The 21012-nt window shown below is 47.2% G+C and overlaps 1 protein-coding gene across 3 annotated transcripts in view; it reads left to right on the forward strand.

The window, feature by feature from the left end:
• Positions 1 to 4962: 4962 nt before the first annotated feature.
• The window catches only part of SLC39A14 (solute carrier family 39 member 14), a 55668-nt gene continuing 39618 nt past the window's right edge, over positions 4963 to 21012 (forward strand). The window contains exon 1 of one of the 3 annotated variants that reach the window (XM_063726569.1): positions 4963 to 4978. The gene's annotated coding sequence lies outside the window, so the exon portion shown is untranslated. Of the gene's footprint in view, positions 4979 to 5432; positions 5606 to 5788; positions 5949 to 21012 lie in introns of those variants that run through there. The other 2 variants (XM_002818879.6, XM_002818878.5) reach the window with 2 other exon arrangements.

Genomic DNA, 21012 nt, shown 5'->3' on the forward strand with positions numbered 1-21012 from the left:
ATCCATTGCTAGATAAACTATAGTGAAACTGCAGAACATGAAAGACAGAATTGTGAAAACAAAACAGCCAGATATGATCCAGCAATTCCACTACTGGGTATATACCCAAAGGAATTGAAATCAGTATGCTGGGCAGGGCATGGTGGCTCACACCTGCAATCCCAGCACTTTGGGAGGCCATGGAGGGTGGATCACTGGAGGCCAGGAGTTCCAAACCAGCCTGGCCAACCTGGTGAAAACCTGTCTCTACTAAAAATACAAAAATTAGCTGCATGCGGTGTGGCACGCCTGTAATCCCAGCTATTCGGGTGGCTGAGGCATGAGAATCGCTTGAACCCTGGAGGCAGAGGTTGCAATGAGCCGAGATGGTGTCACTGCACTTCAGCCTGGGCGACAGAGCTAGTCTCTGTCTCCAAAAAGAAGAAAGAAATCAGTATGCCGAAGAGATATGTGCACTCACATGTTCATTGCAGTACTGTTCACAATAGCGAAGATATGGAAACAACCTAAGTGCCCATCAATGGATGAATGGATTTTTAAAATGTGGTACATTTACACAATGGAATACTATTCAGCTTTAAATCAAAAACAGGACATTCTGTCACTCATGACAACCTGAATGAACTTAGAGAACATTATGTTAAGTGAAATAAGCCAGGCATAGCGAGACAAATACCATCTGATCTCACTTATATGTAGAATCTAAAAAAGTCAAACTTACAGAAGTAGAGAGTAGAAAGGGAGTTACCAGATACTCGGTGGGGGTAGAGGGAGGTTGACAGGGAAAAGGGGAGACATTGGTCAATGGGTATAAAGTTGCAGTTAGGAAGAATAAGTTCTAGTGTTCCGTTGCACAGCATGGTGACTATAGTTAATACTGTATATTTTAAAATAGTGAAAAGAATTTTAAATGTTCCCACTACAAAGGAATGATTTTTTTTTTTAAAAAAGTAATAGCCTGACAAAGACAAGGCAAAAAAGAATATGTATATATAATATATATATATTTGAGATGATAGATATGATAATTACCCAGATCTGATCATTCCACAATGTGTACAGGTATCCAGACATCACATTGTATGCCGTAAATATGTACAATTATTATTTGTCAATTAAACAAAACCAACCAGAAGTTGAAGAGATTGCTTACAAAGAAAGTTAGTCAAACCACCAGCATACACTTCCTGAACCACAATAGATGCCTTAAGACAAGAGGAAGAGAAATTTTAAAATGCAACCGTAGGCCAGGCTCAGTGGCACGTGCCTGTAATCCCAGAACTTTGGGAGGCCAAGGTGGGCAGATCACCTGAGGTCAGGAGTTTGAGACCAGCCTGGCCAACATGGTGAAACCCCGTCTCTACTAAAAATACAAAAATTAGCCGGGCGTGGTGGCGTGCACCTGTAATCCCAGCTATTCAGGAGGCTGAGGCAGAAGAATCACTTGAACCCAGGAGGCAGAGGTCGCAGTGAGCCGAGGTTGAGCCACTGCACTCCAGCCTGGGTAACAGAGCAAGACTCCGTCTCAAAAAAAGAAAAAAAAAAAGATGCAATTGTAAAGTTGGAATTGTATTCCCAACTAAACACTCATTCACAGGTGAGGGCAAAAATAATATTTTAAAAATAAAGATCAGGACAGAAATTAATGAAATGAAGAACAGAAAACCAATAGAGAAAATCAACAAAACAAGTTGGTTCTTTGAAAATATTAGCAAAATGGGCAAACCTTTAGCTAGAACGACAGAGAAAAAAGACACAAATTACTAAAATCAGGAATGAAAGAGGGCATATTACTACCAAACTTACAGGGAATTAAAAAAAGATATTGTAAGGGAATACTATGAACAGTTGTTTGCCAAAAAATTAGACAACTTAGCTAAAATGCACAGATTTCTATAGCTTACTAAACCAAGTATTTTTCCCAGTTGTCTTTTTTTGTGTGTCAAAATCATCAGATGACAACAGAAATGAACAATTGAGGCCTCTAAAGCTGTTCTCTTTCAGCTGACAATGTAGGGAGCTAGAACTTGAGTCCTCTGACATGATTTTGAGTTGAATGGAAACTTCACATTCCTTCCAATCCTCTTAAATTTGTTAAGCCATCCCAAAACAGAAAATTCATTTTTCCCCAATAAAGCACCAGAGAAATCTGGTCACTGACCTCCAGACAGACGGTAAGAAAAGTGGGCCTAAGGCCGGCATGCTGGCTCACGCCTATAATCCCAGCCCTTCGCGGGGCCGAGGTGGGCGGATTGCCTGAGGTCAGGAGTTTGAGACCAGCCTGGTCAACATGGCGAAACCCCCTCTCTACTAAAAATACAAAAATTAGCCAGGAGTGATGGCATGCACCTGTAATCACAGCTACTTGGGAGGTTGAAGCAGGAGAATCATTTGAACCCGGGAGGTGGAGGTTGCAGTGAGCCAAGATCACGCCATTGCACTCCAGCCTGGGCAACAAGAGTGAAACTCCATCTCAAAAAAAAGAAAAATGAAAAGCTGGCTTAAGACCTGGGGTGCAGAGGGATTTTTACCTCATCCACATGAGCAAGTTGCTTACCTTGTCACCACAAACCGCACAGAGGGCTTTCATCTGGAGTCCCCAGCCCACTGTCTGCACAATCAGGGCTGGAATCTCATTTCTCTGGCTTATTTCCCAAGGCTGTTCTATTCACCTCAGCTACGGGAAATCTGGCTATGTATCTTTTGGCAGGTAGCTGTGGTGTCTTGTCAGAAGAAAAACAGTAGCAATGAAAATGTCAGATTTTTGTGCTAAGTTCCCTTAAATATTGCCCAACACCAAACTTTTAGTGAGCCAGCCCGTTCATTCATCCAGCAAATATTTATTGAGACTCTGTTATATGTAAGATGTTACATTAGGAGATACAGGTATATAGGGAAATCTCATGTAATCAAGGCAGATTAAGGTCTAATAAGGTTGGAGATTAAAGTGAAATAATTTTAAGGGAAAAAATGTAAGTACCATAAACCATATAAAGTTTTAATTCTGTGGATCACAACCTAATAATGGTCATGAAGTCAACTTAGTGGGTTTGTTATCACTTTTTAAAAAAAAATTGAAGTATAACAAAATATTGCAGTGCATATCTTTATGGATATTTTGTGAAATTTTTGTTTGCTATATTGTTATTTATATTGGAGTTGCAGTGTTAAATGTTTTTAATGTGGGTTACAATAAAAAAATATGAAAAGGTAGTTCAAACATGCTTCAGAAAAATCCAGAAGCTTGCAGACGAGAGGTGACTTTGGAGAGTTAGAATTTTGACAAGTGAAAATGGGTAATGAGAGGAAAAAGTGGAGAGCAGAGGCCGGTCGCAGTGGCTCACACCTGTAATCTCAGCACTTTGGGAGGCCGAGGTGGGCAGATCATTTGAGCTTGGAGTTGGAGATCAGCGTGGCCTACATGGTGAAACCTTGTCTCTAGTAAAAATACAAATATTAGCCAGGCAGGGTGGTGGGCTCCTGTAATCCCAGCTACTCAGGAGGCTGTGGCAAGAGAACCACTTGAACCTGGGAGGGGGAGGTTACAGTGAGCCGAGATTGCACCACTGCACTCCAGCCTGGGCTACAGAGTGAGACTCTGTCTCAAAAAAAAAAAAAAAAAAAAAAGTGGAGAGCGGAGAGAAGTGGGCCTCCAAGCCTGGCACCAGGAATGAGAAACTGAGAACTACCCAGCAACAAGGAAGGATTTAGGAGATGCCTAAAGAATTTTGTGTGTGGGTAGATATGGAGAGTTCAGACCTTTTGTTAATAATTAATTGTATTCCCTAATGGATTACTGATAGCTTATCAGCTCTGCTTGCCTATGTGGACTTTGACAGCTCCACCTTTAGTGTGGTTGAAAACAAGTGTGAACGCCATGATAGGCCCGGTGGTGGGGTGTCTGGTCCTGCCCGCTCTCTGCGGAGCAATCTCATTGAAGGGTGCCTAGTTCTCCTGTGGACAGTATTGACAACTTGCCTGGAAAAGCCATGGGATTGCTCTCCAGCTTTGGTTTTAAGAGATTAACACTCCATTAGGATATTTGTTTATGGGCTTCATACCCTTCAGAGCTCTGTGTGTTGGAAGCATGCTTATTTCACTTTATCTCTGGGTGGGCTTCTCACTCCTTTTTCAGTGCTTCAACAAAAGGTGTGGTGGGGACTGGCCCCTTTCTGACAGCCCACTACAATGGGATGAGAGTCCCAAACGGATGACATAATGTCTGGAAAGCACCGAGTTTAACCAAGAGAGAAATAGGGTTATTACAAAGATGAAGGGGCTCTGAGGGAAATTGTGCAAGAGATATCATTACTTTGAAATCACTTGGAAAATAAATGAGAGGAATATCACCCTGCTCCCATACCCACTGCAGCACTGTAATTACGGGCTGAGGATAAATGAATTTTAGAAACGCCCGGGGCCCAGCTAGACTCTTCAAAAGTAATATGAAGAATCTGACCCCCTCTAGCCTGGCGAAGAGCAAGCTGCTGAGTTCTTGCCACCGGCTCCAGCGACTGTCTGCTTTCCTTTTCTCCTTAGCGCCGCCATCACGGGGGTCCTCCCCGCAAGACCTGCAGAGGGTGGGATGTTGCCCCCTTCCCTGCGCAAATTCAGTGCCGTCTGGGGACCAGTCACTAAGCCGCAACAGTTGGGCTAGAAAGTACTAAGCCGCAACAGTTGGGCTAGAAAGCCCTTCCTCCGAGCCCCCCAAGGCCCAGGTGGCAGTGGGCTCAGCTCATAGAGGAAATAGTCCTGATGTCCTGCAGAACAGAACAATGGGAGTCGAAAAGGTGGTTTATTTTCTCAAGAAATCTACATTTCCCAGGCCTGATATACATCTCAATGGGACTGTCCCACACAGGAAGAGTCTCCTCGGACGTTCTTCACCCCCAAATTAACATTTCTCCCAACTTTGGGTTAGTAGGGTTCTTTAGGCGTCTGATCATTGTGGGAAGCGGTGCGGCATCAAGTCTGAAAAGTGAATATAATATGGTTTATTTGGAACTCGACCAGGAAATTTTGGTTCTTTTGGCTGGTGGAAGTATACAGAAGAAACACCATCTAAGGGCACGTCCCCTTCTGAAGTACCTTTCCGAACTGGGGAGGGAAGAGAAAAGCTTTTTGGGTGAACCAGAAGTGGTAAAATCACATTCAAATAGAGTGGGTAGGACTCTCCTCCAGGGGGTGTGGGGTGGAGGCTAGGCGGTGAGAGCTTCCCGCGCCCGGGGAGCAGGTCTTCACGGGAGGTTTCCGGAGGCAGGAGGAGCCTGCCGGTCCTCGGGAGTCACGGCCGGATGAAGGGTGGGAGCGGGCGCCGACCACAGCCAGGGCCGCGAGGCGCAGGAGGGCGCAGGCTGGCCAGGTCCCCAGCCTGCCCGCCCCACGTGGCAGCCCCGGGGCCAGCGGGGCGGGCCGGGGGCGGGTCCGGCCGCTGACGCGCCGGGTATATAGCCGGGCATGCGCGCGGTGCCGGGGCCCGGGCGCAGTGAGGGGGGTCGGCGCGCGTGTCTACGCGGACGCACCGGCTGAGCTGCTTCTGCCGCCGCCGGCCGCCTGGGACCTTGCGGTGAGGCTGCGCGGGGCCGAGGCCGCCTCCGAGCGCCAGGTGAGGGCGGGGACGCCAAGGGCCGCGGGATGGGCAGCGGCGGAGGAGCCGCGCACCCCAGGCTGGGGCAGTGGGTGGGGGCGGGGACAGCCCTGCGCCGAGGACCGGGCGCCGCTCCCAGGCCACCGCTCCCGGGCACCGGCGCACGCCCGGACGTCTGGGTGGAGGCTGCACCTGGCCGCGGTGCCGCGCTGGCGAGGGGAGAGGTCAAGGCGCGGCCCGTACGCCTGGAGGGTGCGGGATGCTAGAGCCGCAGAAGGGTGCACAGAGCGTGGGTCGCCGCGCCGAAGGCTGAGCCAGGCTACCGGAGCCCTGACGCGGACACGGACGCAGAACGCAGACAGTAGGTGGCCAATCCGAGGGGCGGCTCTTGGGGCGGCTCTATGGGGCTCTGGGGTCTGGACCTTGCTTTTCAGGAGCTGCGTCCCCGGGCCCCCGCCGGTCCATCTCCCCTCTGAAGATACATGTACCCAATCTTGCGGCTGAGCGAATCTCCAACCTGGCTTGCCCACGAGGATGGCTTTCTGTCTATTTTTGGTCCTTAAAGACCAAGTTAGGTGGTCGGGTTCAGGCTGCCCCCTCTTGGTGGGTGAGGGCAGTGGGACAAAGTCACCATCCGAGCAGTTTCATCATCTGATCCTGAGGTCCAGTTGAGCCGGGAAAATTTCCTCAGCTCTGGACTGGGGGTTCACTTTTGAGGATCTGGTGCTTGCCAGGGCCTGGGTTCCAAAGACAGGCTTCTCTAAACAGTTAAAGGGCTTGGCTGTACAGGAGGACTCCGGACACAATTTAGGGAGTGGCTAAGTGCTCTCTTGTGGCCCGAATGGAAGCGTGGGGGTAGAAGCAGCTTTGACCTGACCCTTCTTCCTGGAGCAAGCCTGGTTTGGGTTTATGGCTTTAGTGGCCCTCTCCTAGGAGCCCCAGGCCATTGGGACGGCTGTGCTCCTGCCAAGGAGTGGCCTGGGAGTTAGCCCTGGCCTCTGTCCCTGCTCTGCTCTTAACCGGCCCTGTGACCTTGGGAGGGTCAGGTCAGTAACACGGCCAGAGTAGATCTCCTTATCCACAGCGTATACAATTCCGTAATCCTTACCTCTTTTTTTTTTTTTTTTTTTTTTTGAGACGGAGTCTGGCTCTGTTGCCCACGCTAGAGTGCAGTGGCGCGATCTCGGCCCACTGCAACCTCCGCCTCCCGGGTTCAAGAGACTCTCCTGCCTCAGCCTCCCGAGTAGCTGGGACTACAGGCGCGTGCCACCATGCCCGGCTAATTTTTTGTATTTTTAGTAGAGACGGGGTTTCACCGTGTTAGCCAGGATGGTCTCGATCTCCTGACCTTGTGATCTGCCCGCCTCAGCCTCCCAGAGTGCTGAGATTACAGGCGTGAGCCACCGCGCCCGGCCTATCCTTACCTCTTAAAACACAAGTCCTAAATATGGACCAGAACTTGTCCATATACATCCTTGGATGCACATCCCCTGGGACGCAGCTCCTGAAAAGCGAAGTCCAGACCCCAGAGCCCCATGGAGCCACCCCAAGGATATGCATCCTTCGTAAAGCAAGAGAAGGGATGTCCAGAATCATAACTTAGCAGCTGGAATTAAAAGCCACATGTTCCTTTTCCTGGTGGAGGCTCAGAGAGGTGAGTTTCCCATCACCTGTGTGGTAGCCAGGAGATAGGCAAGTGGTCCTCTTGCTGGGGTTGGTTTGCAGGTAAGACTAGAGGGCACCAGACAGTGGAAGGGGGTCCTCTGGATACTGTCTCTTCCCAAAGGGCAGGCCAAAAGCAAGTTCTTGCTTAATTTATCATTTGTTACTCATCTGGCCTCTGGAGCCTTGAGGGAGGGCAGTGCTGAGCGGGAGATACCATCCAGGTTTTGACTGACAGCTGGCCAGCCAGTGCAGAGGCTAGAGGAACTCACTGACTTGAGGACTTGGGGGCTGGGGCAGTTGCATCATTGGCCTTGTAATTTAGGCCAGAGTAAGAATTTTGGGCTCTGGGACTCTTAGCCTGTGGATGTACATTGCCTGGTCTGTGCTGGGCTCTGCAGTGGCCACCGTGGCGGGTGCACGCAGAAGGCCTGGCTCCCACCCTTCCAGTGCAGACTCTTAGGGGAGAAACAGCATCCACGGATGAAGAACAAGATAGCAACACGAGAGAAGCCTCTGTGCTGTGCACAGTTCAGTTCAGAGAGCGGGCATCCTTGAAAGGCCGGAATAATTCTGGCCTTTTGAGATAGGTGGGTCTCTGTTCAATTCCTGGCCCCGTCACTCTCCAGCAGTGAGAAATTTCTTAACTTCTGTTCTCACCAGCTTGCAGGATGTCGTGATTTTACCTGGAATATAGTAGAGGGCTGCTTGTCATCATTCTCATCGTCATAATTTTTGTGGGGTGGAGTGGGTTATTTAGGGGTCCCAGAGGCTGATAGTTGGGTTGGGTTGTAGGAATGGTGTGAGCCCAGGCATAGGGTTGATTCATCTCTTCCTTGGCAACATGGATGCAATTTCCCTGCCCTTCTGGGAAGGACACTTTTCTGTGGCCTGCCAGGGATAGTCCCACAGATCAATTGGGCAATCTTAGGGAAAACAAACTTTTTTCTACCTTTGGTTCTGGGAGCTACTCTGATTTCTTCAGAGAAGAAGTGCTCCTTCTCTGGGCTGATGGTAGGAAGGAGTAACAATGCCTGTGTGTGCCTGGGTGGTGCATGTGTGCTTGTGTGTGTGTGCACGTGTGTGCACATGTGTGTGTGCGTGTGTGTAGGGTATATATCACTCACAGGACTGGTTCTGTTTTTAAACTCTGCTTACCTTCTTCCTCCTTCCTTACCTGCTCACACCCTGCACTATTCCAAGAGGGAACTCAATCCCTGTCCAATATTTGCAGAATCGTGCGGTTTACACAGTAGTGTTGTGAATAGATTGTGCGTGCCTGGGAACCAGGACCTCCCTCTCCCCACTGTGTCAGGATAATAGCCTGCCTGCACCTGACCTGGCCAAGGTAATGCTCCACCATGTTGTTGAGCCCCAGAACCATGGAATGTTGACCGGGGGACTTTGGTGATCTTGGAGTCCAGCCCCTTTATTTTACAGTGAAAGAAACTGGATCCAGGGAGGTGAATTGGTTGCCAGTGGCCAAGAGACTTGATGGAGAAGACCAAAGAAGGGTTCTGTTTTTGATCCTAAATGTGATTATGAAATTGCTGACACCTCCAGTCTTTGCTTGGAAACTAGAAGAGGAAGGGGCCATTTGTCCCTGTGCTTTTTGAGGGAGGGGGTGTTAGTTTCTTCTGGAGAAGTCTCTTACTCTTTCCAGACTCCCTGGAGACATGGGAGGCTGGGGAGTGAGCAGGGAAGGGGCCTGCTGCTCAGCCCAGCCGGGACTCACCGGGTGTCTGCAGTGGGGCTTCTCTGACCTCCAGGCTGGTGGGCTGGTGAAATGCCAGGAGATAAGGAGTCCAGAGTCCGCCCCATCGACTGTCGCCAGCCAGGGCCTCCTGCCCACCTAGGGGACAGGAGGGCAGGCTCTAGAACACAGGGTCACGAAGCCCCACTATCTTGTTCCCCCCACCCCACTACCATGGGCATTAAACCTCTCAGGGGGCCCCTGGTTGGGCCTGGCAGAGGCAGAGATGCAGAGGCTGGGCCCTCTGACCTGCACAAGGAAAAGAGGCCGGGGAAGCCACAGAACTGGCCTGCCCAAGGGAGCCCAGAGTGCCCAGCCATGGGAAACCGAATTCTCTGCCTTGGCAACTGGAGATCGGACTGTTGCTAGAACTCCTAACCTCCCTCCAAGGGCAGGCCCCAGAGAATCTTGGGGCTTGGTGGAATGAGAAGGTGACTGCCCTACATTTGTTACCATCGAGTTCCTAATGGCCCTCTTAGGCAGCGCACTCAGTATTAGTAGTTAATAAAAAAAAATCAGATAAAAGTTGGAAATCTAAAAAAAAAAAATACATGTCTTAAATCATTTTTATTTATTTATTTATTTTCGAGACAGAGTCTCACTCTGTCGCCCAGGCTGGAGTGCAGTGGTGCGATCTCGGCTCACTGCAACCTCTGCCTCCTGGGTTCGAGCAATTCTCTGCCTCAGCCTCCCAAGTAGCTGGGATCACAGGTGACTGCCATCACGCCCGGCTAATTTTTGTATTTTTAGTAGAGATGGGGTTTCACCATGTTGGCCAGGCTGGTTTTGAACTCCTGACCTCGTGATCCACCCACCTCGGCCTCCCAAAGTGCTGGGATTACAGGCGTGAGACACTGTGCCCAGCCAAATCATATCTTTTATCTTTTTTTTTTTTTTTTTTTTTTTTTTGAGACAGAGCCTTGCTCTGTTGCCCAGGCTGGAGTGCAGTGGCATGATCTCGGCTCACTGCAAACTCCGCCTCCCGGGTTCAAGCCATTCTCCTGCCTCAGCTTCCCTAGTAGCTAGGATTACAGGTGCCCATCACCACGCCTGGCCAATTTTTGTATTTTTAGTAGAGACGGGGTTTCACCATGTTGGCCAGGCTGGTCTCCAACTCCTGACTTTGTGATCTGCCCGCCTCAGCCTCCCAAAGTGCTGGTATTACAGGCGTGAGCCACTTGCACCCGGCCCGTTTATTTTATCTTTAAAACATGTATGTATTTTTATTCACCAAAACTTTGATTTAGGGCCAAGCCCTTTCCTTTGAGTCTTTAGATCCTTTATTTAGACTACTTAGAAATTGTTTGTATATAAAAATCATACTTAAATGTATTACCTGTAATTTCTCATTTCCTTCATTTTATTAATTTTTTTTTCCTACTAGGCTCTGTATTGACATAGTTGAAAAATCAAAACAGCAAAACCTTGTCTTCCCCCAGCTTTTCAATAAATGCTCCAAGGTAACATTTTAAACATCATTCAGCACCTTGCTTTTTTCACCTAGCAACTATATTAAGATCTTTTCCATATCAGCACATAGAATGCTTTTAGCATTCTCTGTCATAGCTGTGTAGTATTCCATAGTATGGAAGTGTCATCTTTTTTAACCAATGCACATATCACCCTGTCTGCACTTCTGTTTGCTGAATATATCTGTGAACTGGGATTGCTGGGTAAAAGGTTAAATCTGTTAATTAGCTTTCACTAAATAAAAAAATGAAGCGAAGACGAGATATTTGCAAAACAGCCATGTTCAGAATCCAGTTACTGCTTTTATGTACATACCTAGTTTAATTTCAGCTTTTTATTATTTTTCCATTTGCAACAAATCTTTCTAGATGAGTAATTCTCAAACTTTTTGATGCTAGGACCCCTTACATTGTCTTTTATATATGTGGCTATCTGTATTGATAGTATATTTAAAAAAAATTATTTTTTGAGACATGGTCTCACTATGTTACCCAAGCTAGTCTTAAACTCTGGCTTCAAGCGATCCTTCTGCCTCAGCCTCAAAACTGAGAAATTTTAAAATAGTTATTTATTCATTTAAAAAACAAAAATAAGGCGATTACACGTTAACATAAAAAAAAATGTTTTGAACGGACGCAGTGACTCACACCTGTAATCCCAGCACATTGGGAGGCCGAGGCGGGCGGATCACAAGGTCAAGAAATCCCGACCATCCTGGCCAACATGGTGAAACCCTGTCTCTACTAAAAATACAAAAAATTAGCTGGGCGTGGTGGCACACGCCTGTTGTCCCAGCTACTCTGGAGGCTGAGGCAGGAGAATCACTTGAACCTGGGAGGCAGAGGTTGCAGTGAACCAAGATCATGCCACTGCACTCCAGCCTGGTGACAGAGCGAGACTCCGTCTCAAAAAAAAAAAAAGTTTCATGAAAAATAACTATATTTTCCAAAATAAAGTAGTCAGAAGAATGGCCTTGTTAGCATATTTTTAGAAATTTCAGGATTTTAAAATAATTATTTATTGGATGATAATGAGATAACAGATTATAATAGGTGTAACTTAAATTTGCTGTTAAGAAGTCAGTTAAAAGTTCTGAGAACAAATTGAGCTAATCTCTGAGACCACCTATGTATTATGTTATACCCTAAACTTCTACCTTAGAAATTTCTCAAAAACTCAAGATGACACAGGTACATGTCACATTTCATGTAGCTTCTGAAAAGTGAGAGTGAAAAGCTTTTAATTTTTGTATATTAAAATAAAAATAGTCTTTTACTTCAGGGACCCCAGGTGTCATATAAGACAGTAATTTCAGAATTACTGTTCGAGATCACTTAGCTTAAATTTCTCAGAAATCAGACATTTTTCTTTGCATTTATTCTTCAGGGTTTTTTGTTTTTGTTTTTGTTTTCTTGTTGTTTTTTTTTCCAAAGCAGAGTCTCTCTCTGTCACCTAGGCTGGAGTGCAGTGGCGCAATCTCACTGCAACCTATACCTCCCAGGTTCAAGTGATTCTTCTGCCTCAGCCTCTCAAGTAGCTGGGATACAGGCACGCGCCACCGCGCCCAGCTAATTTTTTGTAATTTTAGTGGAGATGGGGTTTCGCCATGGTGGCCAGGCTGGTCTCAAACTCCTGAGCTCAAGTGATCCACCGGTTTTGGCCTCCCGAAGTGCTGGGATTAAAGGTGTGAGCCACTGTGCCTAGCCCTCAGTTATTTAAATAAATCATAACCATTTAAATAAATAGAACCTGCATAAAGAGGTTTGGGAATAGGCACAGCTGGCTGTTGGCATGGGAACCCTCAATGATGACAGCAGGTGGTGGGGTTGGGGGGGGGTTGGCCACCTGGCGAGGGGCCTGTTGGCTGCAGGGAGGGACTGGAGACCTGGTGGCCTTGAGCAGTCCAGTGGCGGTCAGCTAAGAGAGCTGCTGAGTACCATCTCCGTTCCCGAGATGCTTGTGAAATGTGTGAGGAGCTGTACGTGTGTGGAAAGTCATATGCAGGATGGCCTTCCTGAAGCTGCAGCAAGTGGAACAGAGGAGAGGTACTTGGTGAGCCCAGAGGAGGGAGTGACAGGAGGTGACAGAGAAGGCTTCCTGGGGAGGGACCGAGCCACATCTTGAAAGCTAGGAAGGGGGAGAGAGGGCAGGTTCCTGGTAAGGAGAGCCGTGTGAATGCCGGTAGGATGGTGCACGTGGCCCAGAGTGGCTGATGAGAGGGAGCAGCAAGTGAGGTGGCTGGAAATGTACGTTGGGTCTAGGAGTCTTGAATGGCTCGGGGATCTAAGGTACGAGTGTTCTCTTGGAACTCAAAGCTGTTTCCATATCGGAGACTTGCCAGCAGCCCTCTGTCTTGGGGTGCAGCCTGCCAGCCTGCTCTTTTTTTTTTTTTTTTTTTTTTGAGACAGGGTCTCACTCTGTTGCCCAGGCTAGAGTGCAGTGGGTATGATCTCAGCTCACTGAAACCTCCCCTCCTGAGCTCAAGCGATTCTCCCATCTCAGCCTCCCAGGTAGCTGGGACTCCAGGTGCACACCACCACGCCTGGGTAATTTTTGTGTTTTTAGTGGAGATGGGGTTCCACCATGTTGGCCAGGCTTGTCTGGAACTCCTGACCTCAAGTGATCCACCCGCCTTGGCCTCCCAGAGTGCTGGGATTACAGGCGTGACCCCCCGCGCCTGGCCAGCCTGCTCTTTTCTGGAGTAACTCCATGTCCCCACGTCCATGTCCTCTGTACCAGTCCACTTCCTCCAGCCTCCTGCCGCCTTCCTTAGTCCTCAGAAGCATCTAGCAGCCTCCTTTCCAGTCTGAACACAGCCCTTAAAAGTCTCTCCCAGAAACTGTAATAGATGTGATTAACTATACACAGAATTCCCCCAAACAATTGTTTGGTATTTTTGTCAACTTTATTTCCTTCTGATTATTAAAAGTAATGCATGCATATTGTAAAGTGCAAAAAAGTGGGGGAAAATCAATAATCCTGCTGCAGTCTCTGTTTAAATATTGGCATATTTCCTTACAGTTGTTTTTATTTTTTGTGGGGAGGGGATACAATTGGCTATCTACACCCATCTTACCTTGACATCAAAATTTCTCCCTAAGCATTTATTCTGTCTTATGGCTGTATCTTTTTTTTTTTTTTTTGAGATGGAGTCTCACTCTGTTGCCCAGGCTGGAGTGCAGTGGCACAATCTCGGCTCACTGCAACCTCCGCCTCCTAGGTTCAAGCAATTCTCCTGCCTCAGCGCCCCCTAATAATAGCTGGGATTACAGGCATGCACCACCATGCCCAGCTAATTTTTGTGTTTTTAGTAGAGGCGGGGTTTTGCCTTGTTGGCCAGACTGGTCTTAAACTTGACCTCAGGTGATCTACCCGCCTTGGCTTCCCAAAGTGCTGGGATTACAGGCATGAACCACTGCACCCGGCGATGGCTGTATCTTAGTTTGCTTAACCATTTCCTTTTATTTTAAACTTTTCTTTTGAACTAATTTTAGATGTACAGAAGAGTTGCAAAAATATAGCAGAATTCCTTTATATTCCTCACCCCAGAGTATAATTATATAATCAGGGGCAGGAAATCAACATTGGCATAACACTGTTAACTAAAATGCAGGCCTTATTTAAATGTCACCAATATTTTCACTAATGTCCATTTGCTGTTTCCAGGATCTGATCTGGGATCCCACACTATTTAGTTATTTGTCCTTAGTCTGCTGCAATCTGTGGCAGTCTCTCCCTCTTTTCTTGCTAGAATGTTGGAACGCAAAGTGATGTTGCATTCTTTAGAGGTATTCATCATGTCACAGTTTTTTTTGTTTTGTTTTTGTTTTTTAATTTTGAGACAGGGTCTCTCACTCTGTGCCCAGGCTTGGAGGGCAGTGGTGTGATCACGGCTCACTGCAGCCTCCACCTCCCAGTTTCAAGCGATTCTCCTGCCTCAGCCTCCCAAGTAGCTGGGATTACAGGCATGAGCCACCACACCTAATTTTTTTTTTTTTTTGTATTTTCAGTAGAGATAGGATTTCACCATGTTGTCCAGGCTGGTCTTGAACTCCTGAGCTCAAGTGATCCACCCACCTCAGCCTCCCAAAGTGCTGGGGTTATAGGTGTGAGCCACTGCACTCGGCCATGTCGGAGTATTTTTTTACTGGTGATATTTATCTAGATTACTTGGTTGGTGTCTGCTTGATTTCCACACTGAAAAAAGGTGGGTTTGTTGTTGTTGTTGTTGTTTTACAAAAACTGAATGGGGCCAGGCACGGTGGCTCACACCTATAATCCTAGCATTTTGGGAGGCCGAGGCAGGCAAAGGTCGATGTCGAGAGTTCAAGACCAGTCTAGCCAACATGATGAAACCCCATCTCTACTAAAAATACAAAAATTAGCCAGGCATGGTGACATGCACCTGTAGTTGCAGCTACTCGGGAGGCTGAGACAGGAGAATCGCTTGAACCTGGGAGGCGGAGGCTGCAGTGAGCTGAGATGGAGCCACTGCACTCCAGCCTGGGTGACAGAGTGAGACAGTGTCTGAAACAAAAAACAAAAAACAAAAAAAAACGGAATGGATAAACTGAAAAAGTTATCTTTCTTTCCCTTTGTAGTTTCAGGAGATACTTTGAGACTATGCAAATCCTGTTTCTCCTTGTACTTTCATCCCCTAATTTTAGCATCCATCTGCAACAATGATGACTGTGATGTTTGCCTAATGATTCTCTATTTCCCTCTTGTACCTTTATTTATTGGAATTCTTTGTAAGCAAGAGCTGGCCCTACTTCCCCATTTATTTATGCATTTGGTTATTCATAATCAGATTTTGTTCTATGGGTTAAAGTTGAATAATATTTTTTGAGGCTCAAATTGTTCTAGCTTTGACCATTTTGGGAGCTCCTTCCGGTTGTCTCCTGTGTTCTTCTGGTAAGCCCCTGTTTTTTTTTTTGTGGTTTTTTTTTTCAGTCTTTCCTTAATTTCCTTTACTACAAAATATTCCAGGCTTATCTTGTAACTTCACTGCCCCAGCCCTAGAGTCAGGCACTTCTCCACGGAGTCCTGGTTTCCTTTATTGGAGAATGCTGTTTAGAAACCAAGGTCTGGTTGCTAGGTATGTTCATTGCTACAGCAGTTATCATTGCTTTTAGGTCCTCTCAGCAGACAAAGCTAGGAAACAGATAATTCAGTACATATCTCTATATATGTATGCTAAAAAATATGAGTTTGTACTGATAACTCTTATTCTGATCTAACCTCACAAAGTTCGTTTTATTTTAGTCTTTCCCTTTTCGTTATGACTTCTTTCTCCAGCAGTGAAAAACCCTCTCAGTCATTTTCTTAGTTGGGGTGAAGGTTATTTTCCACTGGTTTTGCTCCTATTATCGTGGCCCTGATTAACACACATTTCTACATGTGGACTATAGATTATTTGACTCAACTTGCCTTTCAGATGATAACATCTGGAGGCAGAGGCGAGTGTTTCTGATTTTAAATATTCTGTGATTCTGCACCCAGAGCTGCACTAGGATGTACTGAATGCTTGATCAGCATCTTACCTGCTTGAATACCCCATTTGGATCTGTGGCTACTCATCTACACTCTCCCTCTCTACAGTTCACGACTCTCCTGCCAATTGTATTTGTCTTAAACGATATTCTTGTCCAGTTCCTAGCTTTAGAATTCTTTGTGAGATGAGAACTGTAGCCTAATGTTAGAAGCTATAAAGCCTGCCCGGTCCAAGATCAGAAACCACTACAACTCATTTCCATACCACCCATTCTTGGTAGGCATGTGTCAGTAGAATGGATTAATTGGAAGTAAACTGGAATAGGATGGAGTGCAGAGACCCATACTGCCTGGCCCTGCCACCTGTGACCAGAACTTGTCACTTCACTGCTCGGGGGAATGGAGGTCTATCAGAGCAGGCAGGTGTATTAGTATGACACACTTAGTGGCTTGAAACAACACCCATTTATCATTTCACAATTCTGTAGGCCAGAAGGCTGAGCATTGCATGACTGGCTTCATTGCTGGAGGTCCTAGAAGACTAAACCTAGGGTGTCAGCTGGGTTTTCAGGGCCTCTGCCAGGCTCAGATGGTTGTGGAAAATTCGGCTCCTTGTGGCTATAGGACTGAGGTCCCCTGCCCCCTCACCCCTATTTTCCATTGCTGGCTGCCAGCCAGGGGCCACTGTCAGTTCCTAGAGGCCCCCATATTTCCTTTCCATGTGGTCTCCTCCATCCCCGTGATACAGCCTCTCTCCCACATTGAGTCCTGCTCATGCTTCAGCTCTTTTTGCCAAGAGGAGCCATCCTTGTAAGGGCTCACCAGCTTCGTTCTGGCCCACTCAAGGTAATTTCCCGGTCTCAGGTCAACTGATGTGGTCGGCAAATACCTGCAGGCTCACTTTTGCCACATAATGTGCCATGATCCCAGGAGTGACGTCTCATATTCATGGTTCCCGCTCACACACAGCGGTGAGGGTCACTGGAGTCATCTTAGCATTCTGCCAGCTGCAGCTCAACATGATCAGGTCTTAAGTCTGGCACCAAAGTATTTACCCATGGATCTGTGTCCCATGGTTCCCCTGACAAGTTACCAGAAACTTGGTGGCTTAAAAATGACAGAAATATATTCTTATAGTTCTGGAGGCCAGCAGTGTGAAATGCAGGTGTCACCAGGACCATACTCCTTCTGACAGCTCTAGGGGAGAATGCTTCCTTCTTTTCCCGGCTTTTGGTGGCTCCTGGCATTCCTTGGCCTCTGGCTGCAGCACTCCCATCTCTGCCTCTGTCTTCACGTGGCCTTCCCCTGTTGGTGTGTGTCTGCATGTCCAAATCTCCCTCTCCTTTCTCTTATAAAGACATAGGTCATTGGATTTAGGGCCCATCCTAAATCCAGGACAGTTTCATCTTGACGTCCTTAACTGATTTTATCTGCAAAAATCTCTATTTCCAAATAAAGTCACTTTCTGAGATTTCAGGTGGACGGTTATTTGCAGGGATAGTATTCACCCCACTAGATTCAGGATTGTGGGAAGTGTTGCTTACTAAACTCTGGTTCACAGAGCTGCCAAAGAGATTTATTTTTAGACCTAGGAGAGAAGGCAAGCTTGGCTGCTGTGGAGGCTGGGGCCCATCCTTAGACCATCTGCTCCCCTCATGGTGACACAGATCTGAAAACCAGGTGGGTCGAAGGCTGGCCTAGAGGCCCTGTGTCCTTAAGATCCAGACACTTTGCAATACAGTCAGCTCGCAGTCTCTGTCTCTGTGGATTCAATCAATCACGAATGGAAAATATTTGAGAAAAGAAACAAAACTGGCCGGGTGTAGTGGCTTACGCCTGTAATCCCAGCACTTTGGGAGGCCAAGGCGGGTGGATCACGAGGTCAAGAGATCAAGACCATCCCGGCCAAAATGGTGAAACCCCGTCTGTACTAAAAATACAAAAACTAGCTGGGGGTGGTGGGGTGCGCCTGTAATCCCAGCTACTCAGGAGGTCGAGGCAGGAGAATCGCTTGAACCCAGGAGGCAGAGGTTGCAGTGAGCCAGGGTTGTGCCACTGCACTCCAGCCTGGCGACAAAGCGAGACTCCATCTCCAAAAAAAAAAAAAAGGAAAGAAAAGAAACAACACTAACAATATAATGGTTAAAAAGAATACAAATAAACACAGTATAACAATTATTACATGCCATTTACATTGTATTGGATACTATAAGTAACCTAGAGATGGTTTAAAGTCTATAGGGAGGAAGTGCGTAGGTTATATGCAAATACTATGCTATTTTATATCAGGGAGTTGAGCAATTGTAGATTTTGGTATCCTGGAGGTGGAGAGGGTGTCTTGGAACCAATCCCCTGCTGATGCCAAGGGATGACTGTACCAGCAGCTCGCCTCGGTACAGAGAGTGACACTGTCCTGTAGGATGGGTAGGGGACAGATTGTGGTACCCCTGTGGCAAAGAGGGAAAGCTGAGGTCAGAGAGCTTAAGTAATTGCAGAGTGTTGTACTTAGAAGGGACAGCAGTGTTTGGTCCAGCAGTCTTGAAGTGTTGGGCCATTTCCTGGGGCTAGAGAGGGGCTGATCCATCAGCCCCTCTCTAGCCCGAGGTAGCCTGGGCCTCACCCAGAAAGTTCTGATTCAGGACCGAGATGAGGCCTTAGTGGTGCCACTGGGTTAGGGACCCACGCACAGATGCAGTCCAAGACTGGAATCTGTTTAATACCTCCAAGTAAAGATCCTCAAAAAGGGAGCAAAAAGCACCATCCCTCCCTGCAGCACCCTACCCCCTGCCCAACTTATCAGTAAGCCTTTCCATTCCTGTTTTTTTTTTTTTAACCCCCTGAGATGGGGTCTCACTCTGTCACCCAGGCTGGAGTGCAGTGGCTCCATAATGGCTCACTACTGACTTGACCTCCCGGGCTCAAGTGATCCTTCCACTTCAGCCTTCCAAGTAGCTGGGACTACAGGCATGTACCACCATGCCCAGCTAATTATTGTATTTTTAGTAGACACAGGGTTTTGCCATGTTGCCTACGCTAGTCTCAAACTCCTGGGCTCACACAATCCACCCCCTTGGCCTCCCAAAGTGCTGGAATTACGGGAGTGAGCCACCATGCTCGGCCTTTCTAATTTTTTTTTTTTAATAGAGTCTTGCTCTGTCGCCCAGGCTAGAGTGCAGTGGTGCAATCTCGGCTCACCACAACTTCCGTCTCCTGGGTTCAAGAGATTCTCCTGCCTCAGCCTCCCAAGTAGCTGGGACTGCAGGCGAGTGCCACCATGCCCGGCTAATTTTTGTCTTTTTAGTAGAGACGGGGTTTCACCATGCTGGCCAGGATGGTTTCGAACTCCTAACCTCATGATCCACCCGCCTCAGCCTCCCAACGTGCTGGGATTACAGGCATGAGCCATCGCGCCCAGCCCTACACTTTTTTTTTTTCTCCCCGAGACAGAGTCTCACTCTGTCACCCAGACTGGAGTGCAGTGGGGCTAGGCTCACGGCAAGCTCGGCCTCCCGGGTTCACACCATTCTCCTGCCTCAGCCTCCCAAGTAGCTGGGATTATAGGCGCCCGCCACCAGGCCCGGCTAATGTTTTGTCTTTTTAGTAGAGACGGGGTTTCACCGAGTTAGACAGGATGGTCTCGATCTCCTGACCTCATGATCCGCCCACCTCGGCCTCTCAAAGTCCTGAGATTACAGGCGTGAGCCACAGCGCGCAGCCCCTAAATTTTTTTAAATGCAAGAAAACACGGCTGTATATGCCTATACTTTCAGGGCAGGAGAGGATTTTCCAAGCACGTTACTAAAAGCAGAAACTTTAAAAAGGAAAAGTATGATATATTTGACTTTACCTCTTTAAAAATTGTGTCAATAATACCAGTTAACAAAATTAAAAGGCAAACAACTAATTAGGAAGAATATTTGTAACGTGACAAAAGGTTAATATCTTGCCATATAATAAACCAATAAAAAAATGAATATATCAACAAAAATGGGCAAAGAAGGCTGGGCGCAGTGGCTCATGTCTATAATCCCCCCACTTTGGGAGACCGAGGCAGGTGGATCACCTGAGATCAGGAGTCCGAGACCAGCCTGGCCGACATGGTGAAACCCCGACTCTATTAAAAATACAAAAATCAGCCGGACGTGGTGGCACGGGTCTGTAATCCCAGCTACTTGGGAGGCTGAGGCAGGAGAATTGCATAAACCCGGGAGGGGGAGGTTGCAGTGAGCCGAGATCATGCCACTGCACTCCAGCCTGGGCAACAGAGTGAGACTCTGTCTCAAAAACAACAACCAAAAAAAACGGGCAAAGAAGAGTAACAGGCAATTTGTAAAAAGGAGTAGAAATATAAAAGTAAACCTAAAACATTGATAATCAAAGAAATGCAGATTAAAATAATTAGAAAAATAAGTAATTTTTAACCTATCAAATTATAAAGATGGAATAATTTAATACTCAGTGTTGGTGAGAATCCTATGAAATAGGCACTCATACACAGGTAGTGGGAGTATGGAACTAGTTAAATCTTGGTCAGGCACACTGGTACGTGCCTGTAGTCCCAGCTACTTGGACAGATGAGACTGGGGAGGATTGCTTGAGTTTTGGAGTTCGAGACTAGCTCGGGCAATGCAGCAAGACCCATCTCTACAAAAAAAGTTAAAAATTAGCCCACCAGGCTTGGTGGCATGTGCCTATAGTCCTAGCTACTTGTGAGGTGGGAGGATCCCTTGAGCCCAGGAGTTGAAGGCTGTAGGGAGCTATGATCCGGGCACTGCACTACAGCCTGTGCCACAGAAGTGAGACCCTGACTCTATTTAAAGAAAAAAAAAGAATAAAACTTACAACCTTGAGGGTTTCGTTTTGTTCCTTTTTGAGACAGAGTCTTACTCTGCCACCCATGTTGGAGTGCAGTGTCGTGATCTCACCTCACCATAGCCTCTGCCTCCCAGGCTCAAGCAATCCTCCTGCCTCAGCCTCCTTAGTAGTTGGAACCACAGAGGCATGCTACCATGCCCGGCTAATTTTTTTTTTTTTGGTAGAGATGGGG

This window comes from Pongo abelii, chromosome 7 (genome assembly GCF_028885655.2).
Source record: "Pongo abelii isolate AG06213 chromosome 7, NHGRI_mPonAbe1-v2.0_pri, whole genome shotgun sequence".
Taxonomy (NCBI): Eukaryota; Metazoa; Chordata; class Mammalia; order Primates; family Hominidae; genus Pongo; species Pongo abelii.